The following is an 18,981-nucleotide window of genomic DNA, read 5'->3' as shown; positions in this document are numbered from 1 at the left end:
CAGTACATCAGCCCAGCCTCGAGAGTTCGGCAACAGTGTGCAGTCCAGAGTATCCGGCAACAGTGTCTAGTCCGGAACCGAGGGAGTCTGCCTGTGACCCGGAACCGAAGGGGTCTGCCTGTGACCCAGAACCGAAGGGGTCTGCCTGTGACCCGGAACTGAAGGGGTCTGCCTGTGACCCGGAACCGAAGGGGTCTGCCTGTGACCCGGAACCGAAGGGGTCTGCCTGCGACCCGGAACCGGGTGAGTCTGCCTGCGACCCGGAACCGGGTGAGTCTGCCTGTGACCCGGAACCGGGTGAGTCTGCCTGCGACCCGGAACCGGGTGAGTCTGCCTGCGACCCGGAACCAAGGGAGTCTATCAGCGACCCGGAACTAAATATGAGCGGGAATACGTCTCATGTCTGAGCCATTGAATTGCGACTCTACTTTGTCTTTATACTGACGCTTAGCTTGTTTGATTGCCTTGCAGAAGGAATAGCTACACTGTTTGTACTGGGTCATGTTTCCGGTCGCCTTGCCATGATTGAAAGCAGTGGTTTGCGCTTTCAGATTTGCATGAATGCTGCCATCAATCCACAGTTTCTGGTTGGGGAAGGTTTTAATAGTCACCGTGGGTACCACATCTTTGATGAACTTACGATTCTTGTCCTGGGTGGTGGTCCAAACAGAGGATCCGCTTCGTGAAAGTCGTATTCCTGGTCATAATGTTGGTATAGTTTCCTAAGAATGTTGCAATGTTGCATAGTTTCCTAAGAACGTGAAGCGAGGCATTCATCACTGTCGGCGCCAATCTAGTATTCTCGGCATACACAAGTTCCTCGGCATACAAGTTCCTCGGCGTACACATCACGAACAAAGTGAAATGGTCCACCCACACAGACAGCGTGGTGAAGAAGGCGCAACAGCAACAGCGCCTCTTCAACCTCAGGAGGCTGAAGAAATTTGTCTTGTCACCAAAAACACACAAACTTTTACAGATGCACAATCGAGAGCATCCTGTCGGGCTGTATCACCGCCTGGTACGGCAACTGCTCCGCCCACAATCAAGGACAACAACTGTCTCAGCCACTGCCTGTTCACCTCGCTATCATCCAGAAGGCGAGGTCAGTACAGGTGCATCAAAGCTGGGACTGAGAGACTGAAAAACAGCTTCTATCTCAAGGCCATCAGACTGTAAACAGCCATCACTAACATTGAGTGGCTGCTGCCAACATACAGACTCAATCTCAAGCCACTTTAATAATTAATAATTGCATGTAATAAATGTATCACTAGTCACTTAAACAATGCCACTTTATATAATGTTTACGTACCCTACATTACTCATCTCATATGTATATACTGTACTCTATACCATCTACTGCATCTTGCCTATGCCGTTCGGCCATTACTCATCCATATATTTATATGTACATATTCTTCATCATTCCTTTACACTTGTAATTGTTGTGACTTGTTAGATTACCTGTCAGATATTACTGCACAGTTGGAACTAGAAGCACAAGCATTTCGCTACACTCGCATTAACATCTGCTAACCATTTGTATGTGAACAATAAAATTTGATTTGATTTGAATTGTGAAAAACTGAGTTTAAATGTAAACTTCTGACGTCAACTGTATATTTGTAGTAGCCTATTGAATACAGTAATGATGTCCAGACACAAGAATAGAAATGTTATTAAAAAACATTTTATATTTCACATATAGCACAAAATACGTATTGTCATGTTAACAAAACAACTGTTTGTGACCTGGTGAAAGAGACCATACAACGGTTGTGTACACATTTAATTGTAGTGTTCTGGTGAATTTACCTTCAGCCTTGCTGTTCCATTTAGCCCTGGCAACAATATCATTGGAGTAGTCCTCTCCAGTGGTGTACTTGTCCACTTCCTCAAATGACTAGACATTTCCATCCCCATGTCGTAGGACAATAAAAATATGTAGCAATGTAATTTATGTTAAATACCCTTGCTTGTATAGGCTTGTTAGAATATTCCCTTAGTTGGTTAACCCTATTGGTGCAGGGGTTTGCTTACTGACTGGAAAACTTGGATTTAAGACCCACAAGGGATGTTACATTGTTGTTCGCTACATTGGTGTCAGAATGGGATGGTGTCTCTGAGGCTATTGGAGAGGTGTGTATACGTGAGAGACTTGGTAGAGTGAAGCGTGGGGACATGAAACAACCCTTGCCAGTTGAAGCAGTGGGAAGGAAACGAGTTTGCCATTGGACTTGGAGATCTATGTTCAATACGTTGCTCTGTCGCTGTTCAATACAAATACATTTACAGTATATGCAGTCAGGACCATAATTATTGGCACCCTTCATAAAGATGAAAACAAAAAGACTGTATAAAATAAATAATGCAAATACTTAAGTAATAAGACATGAGAACCCGGGAATTATTCTGTGAATAACAAGGCCATAGCCTTCTGTCATCCGATCATAGCACTGCCTGGAGTTTGATAAAACGGCATTGACACTTGGATTGGAACCGGTGCTATGGTCAGACGACATGAAAATAGCGCTCTTTGGCCTTGCACACCCGTGACGGGTTTGACGTTGAAAAACAGAAGTATATGCAGAAAAGTAGCTCATACATTCGGTAAAAAATAGGGGGGGGATTTTTGATGTTATGGGGCTATTTTGCTTCCTATGGTCCAGGGGGCCCAGTTAAGGTCAAGGGCATCATTTAATTTACCAAGTACCAGGACATTTTAGCCAAAAACCTGGTTGTCACTGCCAGGAGGCTGACACTTGGAAGCAAGTGGATCTTCGAGCAAGACAGTAACCCCAAGCACTAATCAAAATCTACAAAGAAATGGTGAATTGAATAAAAAATCAACATTTTGCAATGGCCATCTCAGTTTCTGGACTTGAGCCCCTAAAAACCTGTGGTTTTAATAGAAGAGGGCAGTCCATAAGAGTAGACAAAGGATATAAAGGATCTGGAAAGATTATATTTGGAGAAATGGTCTAAAATTCCTCCCAACATGTTCTCTCTTTAAAGGCTCAGGTGTAATTAACCTCGCAAGGGGAGTGTGCTGGAGTATTCAAAACAGGTAGTTTAAAAGAATACAATTTCCCCCAAAAAATTGCATTCAATACAGCTCAGTATTTTTTACTAACCTTTTTCAAGAGTACCAATAATTATGGACCTGACTGTACAACATCTATCAACTATCAAACATTGTAACTTTCAACTGCTGCTCCATAATAATATAATGTATACAAATATATAAATATATATAATGTAAACAAATAAATAGTAATAGCAACTTGGGTGGTAGAGGAAACACTAGGGTGGGATCAGCTCAGCGGTAGCTGCAAGGAGTAGAGGAGTGGGGTCCAGTGTTCGTTGAAGGTTTGAATTTAGTCTTTGGTGGATGCTGTAATTTTCCCATTGTGATGTGGTCTGTGAGGAGGTTAATCCATTGACAAACACACTTAGTTTCTGTTTTTCTAGCTGAGTAATATTGTTTTCTTGGTGATATTTTAAGGCAATAAAAATGGACTGATGATCTCTAAAAAGGCAGAAGGATGGGAAGAGTGGAATGCTGTGACGCAAAATGGTGGACAGTTTGTGTATGGTTTCTTTCCAGAATTGTAAGGTGGGTGGACAGAGCCATGTGGCGTGAAAGTAGTTGTATTTTAGTTTTTTCCTTAGCACTAACACACTTGATTCAACTAATCATCAAACCTTTAGTTGGGAAACACTGCATTTATCTAACATTCTAGTTGAAATGATTTTCAAATCCAATGTAATGAGGAAATGTGCAGATTTTGTCTCTGTTATATATATTTGTGCTCACTGTAAGTGTCTTGCACCAACACACTGTATGCTTGAAATAACATGACTACAACCTTCGAAATAAAACTTTGATTACAATATTGTGTTGTTGACCTTTGTTGAAATTAGTATCAGTATGTAGGATATCTGGTGGCAACCCCAGTGATGTAATGTTATCACACACACACACACACACACCACACACACACACACACACACACACACACTCATGATAACATCTTACAGAACACATACTAACATTTTCTCAGTTTGGTACCATTTATTTTTTTGTCAAAAACCTACATTGATTACATTGTTGAATTCGACCATACAATCAAAGTATATCTTGTAGCACTTTTTCACTTATCTGAGATGTATTCTCTCTTTATTTTTAATCAATAATTTGTATGTAGTTTAATCTGTATGTATTGTCACTTTCTACTTGGAAGCCAGTGACATAGAGGAGGAAGAGGGGTCTTCTTAAAGGTGTTTTCCAGGATGAGAATGGAGTGGCCCTTCCTGAGTTGACTTCCTTCGATGAGGTCACAGAGAGCCATCTTCTCTGCCTTGTAGTAGAGACCCACTTTGCCACCTGTTATGTTGGCTATGGTGATGCTGGGTGCGACAGTTTTTCTGGGAGTTGTTTGTTAAGCTAAGAGAACGAGAGAGAGTCATTGACAGTGCTGAAATAAATGTGGTTGTCAGTATTAGGAGTTTGCATAGAACCCTGCTATGTGCAACAATAAACCATTTTTTATGCTGGTTCTGGAACTGAGCTGTGAAATGTGTATGTGTATGGACATGTAATTGCTTTATGCTTTGAAATGTCTAATATCAATGTGTGTTATATTCCCATGTTGGATGGCCACAAAACAATAAAATATGAATTGATGTATTTATTCATTCATATGAAGATTCCCTCCCGCTGGATAGGGTTACATACCGGTATGAGTGATGGTATTGTCCTGGTTGCCAATGGAAATACTTCCGCCCACACTGCCTGATATGTTTTGGCCTGATATGTTTTGGCCTGATATGTTTTGACCTGATATGTTTTTGCCTGATTCAGTAGGACATGGGGCAACACATTTTTTTTTATTGCAGTCGTTTTTGCTGTTGGTATGTGAAGTGACGACAGTTGAAGCACAATCCATTGCTGCAACGATAGAGAAAGGAGAGAAAGAGAGGGGGAGAGAAAGAGGGTAATTAAGGGTTAAGTTGATTCAATTCAGTGGTGGAAAAATTACCCAATTGTCATTCTTGAGTAAAAGTAAAGATACCTTAATAGAAAATGACTAAAATTAATCCAGTAAAATACTACTTGAGTAAAAGTCTAAAAGTATTTGGTTTTAAATATACTTAAGTATCAAAAGTAAATGTAATTGCTAAAATATACTTATTTATCAAAAGTAAAAGTGTAATTCATTCCAAATTCCTCATATTAAGCAAACCAGATGGTACCAATTTGTTATTTTACAGATAGCCAGGGGCACACTCAAACACTCAGACAACATTTACAAACAAAGAATGTGTGTTTAGTGAGTCCGCCAGATCAGAGGCAGTAGGATGTTCTCTTGACAAGTGTATGAATTTTACAATTTTCCTGTCCTGCTAAGCATTCAAAATGTAGCAAGTACTTTTGGGTGTCAGGGACAATTCATGAAGTAAAAAGTGCATTATTTTCATTAGAAATGTAGTGAAGTGAAAGTTGTCACAAAATATAAATAGTAAGGTACAGATACCTCCCAAAATGTCATAAGTAGTACTTTAAAGTATTTTTCCTTAAGAACTTTACACCACTGAATAAATTAAAGAATATTCCTCATCCAAACTATCTGCATAAAGCACAGATCTCGATTAGCAAAGTGTATCTGTGGAATTTATCATTATTAGTCACAATTGCACTAAGTGGCATTGCATGTCTTTTGCGATGTCTTGGTCCTTATGCTAATTGTAAGTCTTTAAATGATTCAAGGGTTGGTGTCAATTCAGAATTTATTTGAGAATGGTGAAGGTGCATGAAGATGGCGGCCCCCCATGTACTTACCACAAATGCCTAGTTTGCTAAGTTCGCCATATTGTACATTATTCTCTGTTACTGTTTTGTCATTTTATTGGCATTAGGTGTTGTGTTCTTACTACTACACAAACAGTAATAATTCTACTTGAAACGGAGGTAATGTTAACTTTAGTTTATCAATCAAACTCAAGTTCAAGCACAGAACATTCATTAGTAGGCGCAGTACTCAATTAGTATCAATGCTCTAGGTTCCACAGTAACAACAAAGTAGTGTCTAGGATAAATTCTATATCACATTATATCACATGTAACAACTCCTCCCTTCCAGCTATCTTGTATTCCGTCAACATAAAAAGAGATATGCATGTAAATTCAACAACTGTAACAATATCTGAAATAAGGCACAATTCAATTATTAAAACTAACAACACATTTGTTTTACAATAAAATAAAACTAGGTTGAGAACCAGTCAGTAGTTGTGGGACTATGATAGCTGGTGGCTTCAACAGTCTCTTGAGGTTCAGTTTCATTACAGTGCCTATATAAGTATTCACACCCCTCTGACTATTTCCCATTTTTTTTTGTGTTACAAACAGGAACATCTGATTTAATATGGATTTTGACTAATCTACACAAAATACTCCATTATATCAAAGTGATAAAAAAAAAGAATAAACTGGAAACATTTAAAAACAATTTGCAAAAACATTAGTTTAATAAAGGACATATTTTAATCAGAATCATTAAGCCCAGTCTACTTGTTGTTTTCAACACCAGATGTTGTGGCCATAATTCATCACCATGCAGTTTTCAATGGGAATTGTCCATTTAGAAAATTCCAATGAACAGGCAGATTACACTAAATCGCACGCCTGTATATTGAAAAGAAGACAGATTTTGGGTTGTAACCCTGAAAAGGAGACGCATGTCCTCTCACTGCCAACTTTTTTCATTTGGAAAAATATTCTATTCTATTATATTACATTATGATTTTTTAACTTGATATATCTGAACTGTGTAAGGAACAAAGGACTATAAAATCCTGGTGTGTCACGTTGTTCATAATTGAAATGCCCACTCTGATATTTACAGCCATTTTTGATCACTTAAATTAATAGGCTACCCATTAATTCATGAAGAATATAACTTATAAATGCATACATGGCTCTTCGACTTAGTGTTGAAAAGCAACCTAACATAGGCAATAACATCATTAAACTAAAACATATATTTGAAGACATTTTATGAAGAAACGTAGTATCCAAAAATAAGACAAATCTAACAAATGATCAAATTAACAAAACAAGGCTATGCCATTGCAGTGGAGGATGCTCTAGATACTGAGATCATAATATTTGGTATCATATTGATACAAGACTGACAGTATCCCCCATTTCTGTATATCTTGCTGAGGGGACACGCTTATAAAAGTGGCGGGAACGGCACAAATGCCATCAAATACCTGGAAATCATGTATTTGATATATTTGATACCATTCCACTGATTCCGCTTCAGTCGTTATCACCAGCCCGTTCTCCCCAATTAAGGTGCTAATTAAGGTGTACAGCCCTAGGCTTTTACAGTTACACGCCTGCTGAGGTTACTGCCTTTTGAAGATTGTGTTCCATGACATAATATAACCTGTTAAGATTATGGTTTCAAATGGCACTTTTTATTGACTGAATATATATGGGTCAATTTAGCAATTAGGATTTGTTATGTGTAATGGTTATAATAAATTAGGCATTGTTTTTGTGAACTGTTGGCATATATGCCTAGATAAATTCGCACATATTGTTTTATGTCCTTGTGTTCTAAAAATAAAATATATATTTTTTCCATTTAAGTACTGGAGTTCAATTTTATTTATTGTGTCAGAACCTAAGAACAAATAGTTGTGTTCTGTTCATAAATATGGATTCGTCCTGTGAAGAAACAGTGTAGAATTGCAGGATTTTTAAAATTCAATTTCAGACAAAGTCAGGCACCCATGTATGTCACCATAAGGATGATCTTGTCCCCACACATCTCTCTGTAGCAATTAAGCCTGGGGTCATTACCATGAGGCCAATAGTGATTTTAAACCTAAACCTAAAGCATGTATTTTAAATGATGTATTTACCTGTGTCTGTGTGTTCTTCCTCGATGCGATGGCGCGCTTGAAGGTTGTAGTAATCAGGTGTTCTAGTGCAGAGTGGAGAGATGGCTCTGCTTTTATAGGGTAACGCTGACAGAGAGAGGGAGGGTGGGATGTTCTCAGCCCAATCCATTCCAGCTAAATGTTTATTTTCTAGAGAACTGAAGAGGATGACTCAGTTCCGGAGAAGCTACATGGGTGTCACAAGAGAAATATATTTGTCAAGCACTAAAACATATTATATCTCAAAGGGCCATATCTTTAACTACACCCTTACAGGTAAATCACTGACAATCAAGGGAGTTTGATCACCTAAAATAATAAAACAATGATCAGCCTGAGAATGCAAAAATTAGCAACCATGTGAGAGTCTCTGAGTTGCTATCTATGTGCAGCAGTTCTCTTGCTCATTAAAACTGATCTCAGATAATGAAATATTTTGTATCTGTAATGATTGTTATGTAGCTTCATCTGTAATTAATAAAGAGTGTTAAGAAACAGGAGGTTCCCTGGTGGCGTTTCATTTTGGGGTTGTGATCCACCCTGTCCTCATCCACCCAGATCTTTCCTGTTTCAGCTAACTTCACTTCTTTGTCGACAATCTGGATGTAGGACTTGGGGTGACCCTCAGCATACTCTGCCAGGAGGTTGTCCAGCCCATGAAGTGGGGATTCCTCAGGGCAGCTATGTGTATTGTCACTTTCCAGTAACATAGATGCTCTTAGGGAGAAGGCTCTTCTTAAAGGTGCCTTCCAGGATGAGTATGGAGTGGCCCTTCAGGAGTTGAAACCACTCGATGAGGTCAATGAGAGCCATCTTCTCCGAGAGAGAGAGAGAGATTTGACAGTGCTGAAAGAAATGTGGTTGTCAGTATTAAGAGTTTGCTGGGAACACTGCTTTGAGCCTCATAATTGTTTATTTTTAATTCATTTTTACGATGGTGCTCGAACTGATTCTAATATCAATGTGTCTTATAATCCCATGTGGGATGGCTACATGGCACTACAATAAAATACACTATATACAAAAGTATGTGCACACCCCTTCAAATTAGTGGATTCAGCTATTTCATTCACACCCGTTGCTGACGGGTGTATAACATAGAGAAAACAGCCATGCAACCTCCATAGACAAACACTGGCAATAGAATGGCCTTACTGGAAAGCTCAGTGACTTTCAATGTGGCACTGTCACAGGATGCCACCTTTACAGCAAGTCAGTTTGTCACATTTCTGACCTGCTAGAGCTTCCCCGGTCAACTGCAAGTGCTGTTATTGTGAAGTGGAAACGTCTAGGAGCAACAATTGTTCAGCCGCAAAGTGGTAGGCCACACAAGCTCACAGAACGGGACTGCCAAGTGCTGAAGCACGTAAAAATCATCTGTCCCCGGTTGCAACACTCACAACCGAGCTCCAAACTACCTCCTGGAAGCCACGTCAGCACAATAACTGTTCGTCGGGAGCTTCATGAAATGGGTTTCCATGGCCGGTCTTTCCGCTTGATGTTAGAACATTGCTGCGGAGACTTGTTTCCATTCAGCCACAAGAGCATTAGTGAGGTCGAGTACTGATGTTGGGCGATTAGTCCTAGCTCGCAGTCGGAGTTTCAATTCATCCCTAAGCTGTTCGATGGGGTTGAGGTCAGGGCTCTGTGCAGGCCAGTCAAGGTCTTCCACACCGATCTCGACAAGCCATTTTTGTATGGACCTCACTTTGTGCACAGATGCATTGTCATGCTGAAACAGGAAGGGCCTTACCCAAACTGTTACCAAAAAGTTGGAAGCAGAGTATTGTCTCCAATATTGTATACTGTAGCATAAAGATTTCCTTTCAGTGGAACTAAGGGGCCTAGCCCGAACCATGAAAAGCAGCACCAGACCATTATTCCTCCTCCACCAAACTTTCCAGTTTGGATTATGCATTGGGGAAGGCAGCGTTTTCCTGGCATCTGCCAAACCCAGATTCGTCCATTGGAATGCCAGATGGTGAAGTGTGATTCATCACTCCAGAGAACGTGTTTTCACTGCTCCAGAGTCCAATGGCGTCGAGATTTACACCACTACGGCAGACGCTTGGCATTGTGCTTGGTGGTCTTAGGCTTGTGTGCGGCTGCTTGGCCACGGAAACCCATTTCATGAAGCTCCGGACGAACAGTTCCTTTACTGACATTGATTCTAAAGGAAGTTGGGAACTCAGTAGTTCCGTTGTTGCTCCTAGACGTTTTAACATGGAAGACCCATGTTAAAAAACTCAGTCGCCTCCAAGCAACACAATGCTGCATCAGAGGGAACCAGTTTCAGCCAGTGTGCGCTGCACGGCACAAAAAAGGCCCTCGGATTGATATCTTGCACTCCCTTTTGAACTCTGCTGTGCCTCCCCTGCATATTCGCCCCGTTGTCATACCCCTGCCCTCTCATGTCCATGATGGCAATGCCATGCTTCTGTAGTTTTGAGATGAGAAACTCAGTCATGTCCACCTCCATTGCGTCAAGCAGTTCACTAAACTCCAGGAAGTGCTCTCTCGTATGCACTGACCCATCGTGCGCCCTGACCCGTATTGCTTGGCTGAGGTAGAGTAACTTATGATAAGCTGTAGACCACACTATCTACCAAGAGAGTTCTCATCCATATTATTCGTAGGCGTCTATTTACCACCACAGACAGATGCTGGCACTAAGACCACACTCAACCAACTCAATAAGGCCTTAAGCAAACAAGAAAATGCTCACCCAGAAGCGGCGCTCCTAGTGGCCAGGGACTTCAATGCAGGCAAACAAGTTTTACCAACTTTTTAGCAGCATGTCACATGTGCAACCAGAGGAAAACATTTTTACTCCACACACAGAGATGCATACAAAGCTCTCCCCCGCCCTCCATTTGTCAAATCTGACCATAATTCTATACTCCTGATTCCTGAATGTACGGCCCAGTACATCACTGGGGCCAAGCTTCCTGCAATCCAGGACCTAGATAATAGGATGTGTCAGAGGAAAGCCCATAAAATTGTCAGAGACTCCAGTCACCCAAGACAGACTGTTTTCTCTGCTACTGCACGGCAAGCGATACCGGAGCGCCAAGTCTAGGACCAAAAGGCTCCTTAACAGCTTCTACCCCCAAGCCATAAGACTGCTGAACAATTAATCAATTTGCCACAGGACTTTAACATTGCCCCCTCCATTTGTTTGGACACTGCTGTTACTCGCTGTCTATTATCTATGCATAGTCACTTCACCCCTACCTACATGTACAAATTACCTCGAACCTGTACCCCCGCACACTGACTCGGTACCGGTACCCCCTGTATATAGTCTTGTTATTGTTATGTTATTGTGTTACTTTTTACTTTAGTTTATTTGGTAAATAGTTTCTTAACTCTTCTTGAACTGCACTGTTGGTTAAGGGCTTGTAAGTAAGCATTTCTACACAAGGTCTACACTTGTTCTATTCGGCGCATGTGACATATAAAGTTTGATTTGACTTACAGTTGACCGGGGCAGGGGCAGAAATTGGACAAACTGACTTGTTGTAAAAGTGGCATCCTATGATGGTGCCACGTTGAAAGTCACTGAGCTCTTCAGTAAGGTCATTATACTGCCCATGTTTGTCTATGGAGATTGCATGGAGGTGTGCTCGATTTTATACACCTGTCAGCAACGGGTGTGGCTGAAATAGCTAAATCCACTAATTGGAAGGGGTGTCCACATAGTTTTGCATATATAGTGTGTATGTAGCTTTTTGTTTATCTTCTATCGGTCTCATTCTGAATGTCCCAAAATCCTTAGATATCTGCACGAACCCTAGCATAAATGATGAATCAGCGATATACAAATTGGCTTAATTAATGATTTACTAACTAACTAAATAATCACACAGCATTACATGAACACACAAACAGTTGGTTATTGGTTACTAACACAATGCAATGAATGGTCCCTAGTGGGCTAAACCGATATGACGGCTTGGTAGACAATGGAAAGGGGTGGGGACAGATTAGAGCGGGAATGTGGGAGAGACAGAGAGTGGGCTTACAGTACATACATGTGGAAAATACGGCCATCGTCAATATGGATATTTATCACCATAACAAACGCACTGCCCCTTTAACTTATAAAATAGTGAACTTGACCTCTGCTTTCCTATCCTAGGTGAGAAGCCCAATGTGAGCCAGGTGTGTGGCAAAGCCTTCAGCCAGAGCTCCAACCTCATCACTTGCAGCCATCAGCACAGTGGCAACCAACCCTACCACTGACCCCGCTGCCTCTTCGGCTTCCAACGCAAACAGGAGAACCACTGCACATACTTTCATTCTACAACCCTGCTACCAGCTGATCTGAGATCAGTTTTAATGAGCAAGAGAACTGCTGCACATAGATAGCAACTCAGAGACACTCACATGGTTGCTAATTTTTACATTCTCAGGCTGATCATTGTCTTATTATTTTAGGTAATCAAACTCCCTTGATTATCAGTGATTTACCTGTAAGGGGGTAGTTAAAGATATGGCCCTTTGAGATTTAATACGTTTTAGTGCTTGACAAATATATTGCTCTTGTGACACCCACGTAGCTTCTCTGGAACTGAGTCATCTTCTTCAGTTCTCTGGAATATAAACATTTACCTGGAATGGATTGGGCTGAGAACCTCTGTCACAAGAATTTCTATCCCAATGTTCTAACTGAACTATTTTATTACTCCATCTGTATCCTAGAGATTGTAAGGCTCTAAGTTTTAAGAAACAGATAGAGTCCCAGCATACAAATGATCAGTTCTTTATTCAGAGAGCTCTGCCCTCTCAAGTTCAGAGCCCATTTATTATACACACACACACATCAGTCGACAACCCCACCCCGCTTTAGGGGGGCTGTATTTTTCCACTGTACACATACATTGTTTATCATAATATGCAACATGTTTCATCATCTTCTGCCAGACTAACAGTTTCTCCACTCCACGGGTGGGGACAGAATGTCCTGTTATTAGTTTCACAACTTGTCTGTCGATAGTTCCTCTTATCATTTGTTGTCGCAACTACACCCTGCTTACACAGGCCAAAAGAAACATAATGTCCTAATTCTATCCTGCCTACGCTGCACACATTATGAACTTATAGTCTTATGTGTCTAATGGATTTCACACACAGTGATACAGTTTCAGGGTGAAATATCTTAGAAGAATTTGTATTTGTAAAGTAATGACTATCAACTTAACACCCTCCCTCTCTCTGTCAGCGTTACCCTATAAAAGCAGAGCCATCTCTCCACTCTGCATTAGAACACCTGATTACTACAATCTTCAAGCACAGGAAAGATCTGGGTGGATGAGGACAGGGTGGATCACAACCCCAAAATGAAACGCCACCAGGGAACCTCCTGTATCTTAACACTCTTTATTAATTACAGATACAAAATATTTCATTATCTGAAATCAGTTTTAATGAGTAAGAGAACTGCTGCACATAGATAGCAACTCAGAGACTCTCACATGGTTGTGTCGTGTCTTTGGCATCATTAAACTGAAGACGAATCTTTATCAAAAATGCTCTGTAATTATTATTACGTGATTAAACTACTTAATCATGTAACTGTAATTAACTAGGAAGTCGGGTCACCAAGGAAAATATTCAGATTACAAAGTTATATTTTAATATCTGATTACTTAGTATTGTGATTAATTAATTATTCTTTACCTCACATTAGTCTCATTCCACCGTCGTAAATTGTTGGTTATCTGCACGAACCCAGTCTTCACTATGAGTCATCCATACATCAATTGTCTTAAAATAATTTATTTACTAAGTACTCACAGAAATGCATAACAAACAGTAGATATGGTTACAAAGAAATGATAGGGGAATGTGCTCTAGTGGGCTAAACCGGCATCGCGGCTTGTTAGACAGAGGGACTGATAAGGGTGCAAAAGATAAGACACTACAAAGTTGATTAATTATAACAATTCAAATGCTAATCCTTTGCACATGAACGCTCACTCATTCGGGAATAATTGCAATCAATATATATATTTACGCTCAGTGTGTCGTCGGGATCTCTGTTGAAAAGTTTGTTTCTGTTGGAGAGTTTGTCCGCCCTCTCTCTCTCTCTCTCTCTCTCTCTCTCGCTCTCTCTCTGTCGTGGTTAGAATGGATAGTTCAGAGTGACATTCATTAATGTCGTTATAGAATAGATGTTTCAGTGGTTGTCGGTCTTCGCGTTCAATGATACCGAATTCCTAGCTGCAGACTAGTAATTAAAATCAAAGACTTGTTCTTATTCTGTCGGTATCGATAGCCTAAGAGTTTAACCACGTGGGATGGTTAAAAGATTCAGCAATCTACTCGAACCTTATTTCCCTCTGTGATAGAGGGACTGGTCTGGTCTCAACCCTTAGCCCTCTTGTAATTGAGGTAAGCTCGGTCTGAAGTGGGAAACCCCAGGTGGGGGTTTTATTCGGAACATAGAAAAGGGCTGTCCCCTGATGCCAGTTCATAACTGTGCTCATGGACGGTCCTCTGATTTAGTTAAACTCCAAAGGGAAATGGAGTTTCCCTCATTAAACAGTCTAAAATCACATTACATAATTTCACAAATAGTTCCATCTTTACTCATTCATTCTATACAACAAGTAGATGTAAGCCTCATAACTGAGACTTGTATAAACAGGATTATGGTAATGTGGCTGTATTGTCTCTCATGAGTTTCACAAAATTGTACCAAATGGACCAGTTCGTAGCTCGTTACTTCACCGATCTTTTATACATTCTCCAGAACATGAATGTCATTCGGTTCTCCAGTTCTGTGAAGTGGAATAAATTCCTTTGTTCTCTCTATGAAACTCACTCTCTCCCTATACTTTCTGGCCATGAGGCAGGATTCTTCTCCAGGAATTTACGACCTGAGGTCGCAGCAGCCTGGGTGTAGGAGAGATTTGAGAGAGGGGGATGGTGCAGAGGGAGGGGATGGTGTTCGCTGTTCCCAAAGAGGGCAACGTCATGACATTCCCCCCCCTGGTGGTTTGGATCTTGTAAATCCTGCAAGGTACAAATCAACATAAAATAATGACCACGTGATGTCCTGTTTGTGGATCATCGTTGCAGTCCCCTCTGGTGGTTGAACTTGGTAGGCTCTCTGAAAGCGGAGCAGTCCACCACAAGGATGGGCAGTTGATGTCCAGTTGGTGATCGCTGTTGTGGTCCCCTCTAGTGGTTTACCTTGGTAGGTTCCCTGGAAGCTGCAAAGTACCATAGGAAAGGCCAGGGGATGTCCTGGTTGGTGATCGCCGTTGCGGTCCCCCCCTCTGGTGGTTTACCTTGGTAGGCTCTCTGACAGCGGGGTATGCCACCACAAGGATGGGCCGTGGGTGTCCGGATTTGGGATTGCCGTTCCGGACCCGTCGTCTGGTCGTCGTCCAGACTGAAAGATCTGTGTAGTAACTTAGGCAGATGTTAACAACGCACACACACTCATGAAATATATATAATTACATCTATTCCCCAAAGAGCGGTGGTGTGGCACTAAGTGATGGTTATATGGGGACTTTGTTTATGGCTCTATCACTTCCTAAGTGTCAAAGGAACTGAACCGAAAAGGAATGAAAGCATAAACAAAAGATATACAAAATATAGTTCTCACACAAAAATCATCTAATTGGACTGTATTCTGTATACGTCCAATGTTCTGGCAAAATGACTATCATGGCATTGTCTCTAATGCCATATCTAGGGTTTTCCTACTTGGTGTGTTGCTTAGGCACTATCCTAAGTTGATATCTATATGATAAGTCTACAGCTATAAGGCACTAGTTTTGGGCAGTCTACAGGGATGACCTATGGACTTCTGGGAAGAAAACTGGTGAGTGCTGTAGAGTCAAAGGCCTTAAATTAAATGTTCAACTTTACTAAGGCTGGTATTTTGCTTGGACCCTTAAAACCTCTTACATCTAGACGTTCCGCTAGCGGAACACCTGCTCCCATATCCAATGATAGGCGTGGCGCGAATTACAAATTCCTCAAAAATACAAAAACTTCAATTTTTCAAACATATGACTATTTCACAGCATTTTAAAGACAAGACTCTCCTTTATCTAACCACACTGTCCGATTTCAAAAAGGCTTTACAGCGAAAGCAAAACATTAGATTATGTCAGCAGAGTACCAAGCCAGAAATAATCAGACACCCATTTTTCAAGCTAGCATATAATGTCACAAAAACCCAGAAGACAGCTAAATGCAGCACTAACCTTTGATGATCTTCATCAGATGACACACCTAGGACATTATGTTATACAATACATGCATGTTTTGTTCAATCAAGTTCATATTTATATTAAAAAAAATGCTTTTTACATTAGCATGTGACGTTCAGAACTAGCATAACCCCGCAAACTTCTGGCGAATTTGCTAACAATTTACTAAATTACTCACGATAAACGTTCACAAAAAGCATAACAATTATTTTAAGAATTATAGATACAGAACTCCTCTATGCACTCGATATGTCCGATTTTAAAATAGCTTTTTGGTGAAAGCACATTTTGCAATATTCTAAGTACATAGCCCAGCCATCACGGGCTAGCTATTTAGACACCCGGCAAGTTTAGCCTTCACCAAAATCAGATTTACTATTATAAAAGTTTGATTACCTTTTGTTATCTTCGTCAGAATGCACTCCCAGGACTGCTACTTCAATAACAAATGTTGGTTTGGTCCAAAATAATCCATCGTTATATCCGAATAGCGGCGTTTTGTTCGTGCGTCCCAGACACTATCCGAAATGGTAAATCAGGGTCGTGCGCATGGCGCAATTCGTGACAAAAAATGTCTAAATATTCCATTACCGTACTTCGAAGCATGTCAACCGCTGTTTAAAATAAATTTTTATGCAATTTATCTCGTAAAAAAGCGATAATATTCCGACCGGGAATCTCCTTTTCGGCAAACAGAGGAAAAATCACAAAGACGGGGGCGGCCAGGGCACGTGCCTAAGCCCACAGTCCCTTGATCGGCCACTTGAGAAAGGCGATAATGTGTTTCAGCCTGGGGCTGGGATGACGACATTCAGGTTTTTCCCGGGCTCTGAGCGCCCATGGAAGACTTAGGAAGTGTCACGTTAGAGCAGAGATCCTTTGTAAAAGATAGAGATGGCAAAGAAGTTCAAGAAATGGTCAGACAGGCCACTTCCTGTAAAGGAATCTCTCAGGTTTTGACCTGCCATTTGAGTTCTGTTATACTCACAGACACCATTCAAACCGTTTTAGAAACTTTGGAGTGTTTTCTATCCAAAGCCAATAATTATATGCATATTCTAGTTACTGGGCAGGAGTAGTAACCAGATTAAATCGGGTACGTTTTTTATCCAGCCGTGAAAATACTGCCCCCTGGCCATAACAGGTTAAGTGATCCTAGCATAAATCCTAAATGGATGTTCCGTTGTGCATGTGTGTTTATGCTTACACAAGCGCGCATGTCAAGGGAAGAAAACCAAGTATTCTGACAGATATCAACTTGTTCAGAATGAGTCTGACGTAGTCAGGTAATTTTCAGGTCAATGCCTGGAGCTCAGTCAGAATTGGTGTCGAGGGAGTCTGTAGTTGTTTTTACTACAAGTCACTGTGTCTTCCGCTATTGTAGTGGCAATAGGTATGAAGAAGTCTATTTCATAGCTATGTTATCCACGGAGGAGCTAACCTCACAACAAAGTACTCTTTAAGTATTGGACCAGTCGTATGTGGTGTGATCATCGTTAATGACCTCTAATAATTCAGGAGGATTCTATTTATTAGTGACGTGTTTTAACCATTGGAAGAGTGCACTGGAGATTCCCTTCCACGTGTTGCACTCTGAGTGACTCCAATGTCGCTGTTGTCAAGGGTAATTTGATTGGTTAGGTCTCTAACCTTCTTACTGATTGTAGCTGGACTGACTGTTGCTGGTATTGGTGCTCAAGGGGACCAGTTATCCTAATGATTTATTCTGAAATATTAATCAACCGGAACACATGATCGGAGCATTTTACTAGTTGTATTGTAGTTGAACCTACACATGGCAAGGAATGATTATTGTTGTCATTTGTTTTGGAGGTGGATAAGTCCACTGGACTTCCTTTACGACCAGTGTGGTACACCTCAGTACTATCTTAGATGTGTTCTAAGATAATCCCCGTCTAGGGGCCTGTCTGCTCTTCACTGTTCTCAAAGGGGCGTTTACAACTAGATTTGATTTATGCTCTGGCGGCTTCGTGCGGTGTCATCCGTAGTCTCGACCCCCCCACCGGCCTCGATGAGGCTCATCATGGGTCTGGGCTACTATTCCCCCCCTTTGTGTCTCGGGACCCCCCCACCAGCGGGTGGTGTTGGTGTCCGAGGCGCAAACGAGTTGTCAGCGGCCGCGTTGTTATGAGAATGGCTGTAACCTTTCGACCAAATCTCCTGTTGTTTGTGCTTCAAAACGCTCAGTGGCTGTCGAGGCCTGTCAGTCACCACCGCGTCCGCGTGTGGCAACCTCTTCAGTACCTGCGAACTGAGACGAGGATATCGGTCTGTGATATCGCAAAGTGTTTCACCAGTGGAAGTCATCGGGTCAGTTGCTGGACTGACGCCATTAGTGTCATTGTAAGGGGTGACAGTCCCCCACAAAGCGGAAGGTGTATCATCGGAAGCAGAGTATTTTCTGCGCATCAATGTTTTTCTTGCTGAGACGGCCGCGGTGCTTGCGGAAGTGTCCGAAGGGCAAGAGAAGTTCATCTCAACTACCGTATTGCACGACTGCAAGGAGGGAAGTTGCTTATTCACAGAGACAGCTGGCTCGAAATCATGAAAAGAATGGTCAATCAGGTTGGCTGATGGAATGTGTCGAGATATCGTAATATCTCCTTGGATCGGATTCTGCACCAAGAGGTTTCTAAACGTCTTTTTCCCAAGGGCTGCTTTCGACAGATATCCCTCGTGAATGACTGCGTTGCAGCTAGCGTTAGGGGTAGACAGTGTGGTCAGTGGAGAAGGCACTGTGGCCTGTGGACCATACCTGGTTGGTTTT

At 41.4% G+C, this 18,981-nt stretch overlaps 1 long non-coding RNA gene across 6 annotated transcripts; it reads right to left on the bottom strand.

The window, feature by feature from the left end:
- Positions 1 to 4,058: 4,058 nt before the first annotated feature.
- Positions 4,059 to 14,002, bottom strand: LOC123724000 (uncharacterized). 6 transcript variants are annotated; one of them, XR_014381555.1, is made up of 5 exons: positions 13,979 to 13,993; positions 13,642 to 13,702; positions 7,942 to 8,146; positions 4,742 to 4,954; positions 4,059 to 4,450 (listed from the first exon to the last, which is right to left on the bottom strand). It is a non-coding gene; the product is annotated as an uncharacterized LOC123724000 (long non-coding RNA). The 6 variants fall into 6 exon arrangements; XR_014381557.1 differs by having other exon boundaries at positions 7,942 to 8,046; XR_014381556.1 differs by having other exon boundaries at positions 13,642 to 13,682.
- Between the last annotated feature and the right edge of the window lie 4,979 nt (positions 14,003 to 18,981).

Source organism: Salmo salar, chromosome 02 (genome assembly GCF_965601325.2).
Source record: "Salmo salar chromosome 02, fSalSal1, whole genome shotgun sequence".
NCBI lineage: Eukaryota > Metazoa > Chordata > Actinopteri > Salmoniformes > Salmonidae > Salmo > Salmo salar.
This window is presented reverse-complemented; position numbering and strand designations above follow the sequence as displayed.